Source organism: Otolemur garnettii, unplaced genomic scaffold, assembly GCF_000181295.1.
Source record: "Otolemur garnettii isolate 467f Iridium unplaced genomic scaffold, OtoGar3 scaffold00072, whole genome shotgun sequence".
NCBI lineage: Eukaryota > Metazoa > Chordata > Mammalia > Primates > Galagidae > Otolemur > Otolemur garnettii.
Genome location: NW_003852467.1, coordinates 556,776 through 561,751, shown reverse-complemented (window position 1 = coordinate 561,751; position 4,976 = coordinate 556,776).

The following is a 4,976-nucleotide window of genomic DNA, read 5'->3' as shown; positions in this document are numbered from 1 at the left end:
AGGAGCAGTGGGGGGAAGAGGCACACGTGTCATTTGTGGACAGAGGTTGCCACTTAGTGTGGGATGATCCTGCACACTTGGGAAGAATCCGAGTCCTGCATCTCACTGAACAACAACCACCATGTAAACTGAGAGAAGCTTATACTTTGTTTTGTTTGGAACTTTACCAAAAATTGTTCACGCTTGCTGAAATCTGGTCACGCCACCCCCTGTACGTCCCAGCTGAAATGCTCTGCCATCACCCGTGAACCACTGGCACCTCCTTTGTCCACAGCTGGTCTTGAGCTTGGAAGCCACTCTCTGCCCCCTGGGGCACTCCTCCTAGAGGGCCTGTGGAATAACTCTGGCTCCTGGTTCTCTTGAGCACACCCACAGCGTGTTGTTAGGACTGAATTACCTGCACCAGGTAGCCAGGTTGCCTTCATGCCTACGCTTGTTTCTGAAGGAAGGTGGAAGCAGAGGAAGGCACTGAGGATGGAGGGACATGAAGGTTAGTGAAGCCCGACAGTGTGCAGGCCACGGTCCCAGGACTGCCAAGGCCACATAGCTCATTCACAGCTGAGTCCTTGGCACTGCTGCAATGTGTGACACACAGTAGGTACTCAAAAAATGTGTGAAGAGTGGGTGAGCAACTGTGTGTCACAGAAATCCTTTCTCACTTCCTCGGATTTTTCCCTTTTCCTTCAGTGCTTAAGGTTTGTAGGGGGTTGAATGGTGCTTCCCCTCAAGATATGAACGTGTCCTGACTTTTGGAACCTGTGAATGTGAACTGACTTGGAAAGAGAGTCTTTACAGGCATAATTAAGGATCTTCAATTAAGATCATTCTGGATTACCTGGGTAGGCCCTAAATCCAGTGACAAGTGTCTATATAGGAGACAGACACAGTGGGGACAGCCACATGGAGGTGGAGGCAGGGACTAGAGTGATGTGTCTTCAAACCAGGGAACCCTTGAAGCTCCCTGAAGCCAGCAGAGGACAGGAAGGGTTCTCCTCTAGAGCTTTGAATGAAGCACAACCCACTGCCACCTTGATTTTGAATTTCCAGTCTCCAGAGCCATGAGAGTAAATTTTTTTTTTTTTTTTTTTTGAGACAGAGTCTTGTTCTGTCACCGTGTGTAGAATGCTATGGCATCATCATAGCTCACAGCAACCTCAAACTCTTAGGCTCAAGTAATCCTCTTGCTTCAGCCTCCCCAGTAGCTGGGACTACATGCACCCACCACAATGCCTGTCTATATTTAGAGATAGGATCTTGCTCTTGCTGAGGCTGGTCTCAAACTCCTAAACTCAGGCGATCCACCTGCCTCAGCCTTCCAGAGTGCTAGGATTACAAGTGTGAGCCACAGCACCTGGCCTCAAATTTCTCAATTTAAGCCATCCAGTTTGTGGTCTTTTGTCAGGACAGCAGCAGGAAACCAATACAGTGTCTACCAGAGTCTACCAGGCATTGAGGTTCTTGTTGGAAAACTGTGATCCCAATCACTTAGCAACCCCCAGAGAGCAAAAATAACTCATCATTGGATGCCCCTCAGCCTCCTGTCCCTATGGGCAAGAGTGAAAAGATTTACATTGCTCTTTTATCCTATCTTTCTGTTAAATAGGGGAGGAAAAAGCTAGAGCTTCCTGGAGGCAAACAAAGATCATATCTCTCCAATGCTTAAAATCATTCAGAAGTTTCCCACTGCATTCAGAATAAAACCCAAATTCCTTTCTGGGCCTTACACGCCCATCATGACCTTTCCCACTCACTGCCCTTGTTCCTTCCAGCTTATCTTGCTCACATGGGTTTGCCTACATTGGCCATCTCATTGTTTCTCAAATGCATGCACCAAGTTCATTCCTGCCCCAGGATCTTTGCACTTGCTATTGCCTCTGTCTGGGATTCTCTTCCTGAGACTTTGCTTTGACTGGCAAAGCCCATCATCTGGATCTGCTGGCTGATCTTCCCATCTGAGGGCATGCCACCAGGTCACCTCCTACCATGCCACTTATCTCCTTCTGAAATGATCTTGTTTACTGGTTTTCATGTTGATGATCTGCCTCTCATCTGGACTCACAGTTATGGGTGACACAGGGGCTGCTCCCTCAGAGGGGTATATAGTGTTTACTTTGTAAAAACCTGCTGAGTGGCTGAAGGAAATGGAACCTGCCCTTGGGAGCCCAGCATTGAGGAGGTTTTATAAGGAACTTCCCTGGAACCAGGTGGGTTACCTGAGCCTCCTGGCCAAGGTCACCTGTGACAGGTAGAAGAAAGAACCAGTTTTGTGTTATGAACTGAACAGGAATTCTCAAGCCCCAGAGCTGCCAGAACACCTGATATTGAGGCCACATACCTCCCAAGACGTCCCCAGATGTCCCTGCTGTAACTGGTTGGTAATTATAGGGTTTCTACCAGGTGTGAAGTCTCCCTCTGGAAGGGCTGGAGGAAATGGGCTCTGTGAGGCCTCCTTTGACCAGTTGGCACTAACTCAGCTGAACCTGTGAAGTGAGTCTGGTATGGTCCCAGCAGTCCCAGTGTCTGGCAGAGCCCTAGGGGTCTCACCAGCCATTCCTGGGGAACTGGGCCCTTGGGATCCCAGGCAGACCCTCTGCTCGCCAGTCAGCTCCCTTCACCTTGAATTTTTAGCACCAGTCAGGACATCAGGGTCATGCCCTTGAGGTCCCAGGATTAAGTACTGGCGACGACACCACTTCCTGGCCTCTGTCTTAGCCACCCCCCTCACCCACCACCTGGGACACTCTCATTCTTCAGATCACACGGCTCCCCATTTGGCTCCTTTAGTTAATGGCCAGATAACACCTTCCTAGAGAGGCCTTCCCTGGCACTCCCAGCCACCAACACCCTGCCCTCTGCATCCCTGCTTCCTTTCTGTCCACTGGGAGTTGGCAGCTACCAACTCATTGTTGGCAGACATCAAACTCATTTCTATTTTACCCATTTGTGAGTTGCCTGGAACAGACCCATGAGGGCAGGGATTCAGCCTACTATGTTCATTATTGTTTTCCTAAGCCTGGCACATAATAGGTGCTTAGCAAATATCTGTTAAATTAACAAATAAAATACACTATTGGGTTTGCATTCAAAAATAAAAAAAAAATAGCCAGGCATTGTGGTGGGTGCCTGTAGCTGCAGCTACTTGGGAGGCTGAGGCAAGAGAATTACTTGAGCCCAAGAGATTGAGGTTGCTGTGAGCTATGACACCATGGCACTCTACCTGAGAGGGACAAAGTGAGACTCTGCCCCTCCCCACAAAAAAAAAATAAAGTGACACCAGATTTCAAAGTTTGTGAGATGGAACAGGTCATGTACTATCAAAAGGAAAGGCGTACCTAGATAAGCAAGGCTAAAAAGACACAATGAAAGGTAATTCTTTAGTTTGGGTTTTTATTTTATTATTTTCCTCACAAACTCCAGGTTTAGAGGTGAGATAGAAAGTCCAAAAGCCAAAAACACAATGCAGTTTGTGGCTGAACATCAGAATATCCAAGACCAGGAAAGATGAATTTAAAAATGATACATTGGATAGTATTGAGATATATTTTGTTTATCTTATATTAGATCTTTATCTCTTAAACTTCCATGGAAAAATAGCATTTGCCCACTGAGTTGAAGCAGGAAATAATTCAGCCTGAACTCTAGTATGCCTTTAATTTCTACATAATAGAAGTAAAAAACAGATGCTTAAAGAAATCATTCTCATATGTTGGTGTTTGGGATATTTTCTTATTATTATCAGTGACCTAAGTAAGATGAAATTTTAGAAGCTATAAAAATAATTTAAATGAGCGGCACCTGTGGCTCAAAGGAGTAGGGTGCTGGCCCCATATACTGGAGGTGGTGAGTTCAAACCCGGCCCCAGCCAAAAACTGTAAAAAAAATAATAATCATAATCATAATTTAAATACCCCCCCCACACAGAAAGATAAAACTCCTTTAATTTCAGTATAAACACTCAGACACTCGTTTCCACTATGTTCTTCCATCTTTTTTGCTTTCTTTGCTCATTTATATCTGGGATTTCTGCCAAGTATCTGGTGAACTATGACATGTTGATGGCCAAGGCTTACTTTTACAGCTTCAAAAAAACTTTCCACTAGATACCTAAGAGATTTGACACTATCCCCCTTCCCCAAAGTTACTGTAATTTATGGAGATATCAGTGTCAAGTAATTTGAATTTCTCGTGGTTGCCAGAGTTATAATTAGTGTTTTACAGTTAGTGACTCTATTAAGAATACCTTTAGTTCTCTTCTGGGCTTGCCAGAAGAGGGACTTGATTTTCTTGACCTGTTCTCATACCTTTCACCTTATGCTGTCATCCCATGGGATGCAAGATTACTTCTCTCCATGCAAACTATAAAAGACTTCCATAAATGAGGACTTGATATTTAACACGTTCACTGCTTCATAAAGTTCCCATCTGGCAATAAAATGCAGGACTGCGCTGTCACCAGATATGTCATAATTTTGAATTTTTAAATTTACCTTGACTCACACTGTCAGCAAACATAGGTAATTTGGCTTTTCTTTGAACACATTACTAGCAGAATATTAATTCTTGAGTTCAAAGGTGAATTTTAGAAGAGCTTTGCCAACACTCACATATGACTATAATAGATTCGAATAAAAAACACAGGCATATTTCTGCTATAAACTTAAGATTCAAGTACTACAAGGAAGTGTGGTAGTAAAAAAAAAAAACACTATTGTGGTTTCCTATAGCTTCTCTACTAGGCCTAAAAAACTCATCTGACAGCACTAAGAACAAATAGTATATTTTATTTCCTGATATCTATCAAATAGTTTAAAATATTTTATTTTAAAGTTAATGATCGATGTAAAAATTTGGAAAATCCAAGAAAATGTAAAGAAGAAAATGTGATACCCTATAGATCCATACTCTTTTACCCCCGCCACCCCCCCAACAGTTTTTGGCTGTGGCCAGGTTTGAACCTGCCACCTTCAGTATATGGG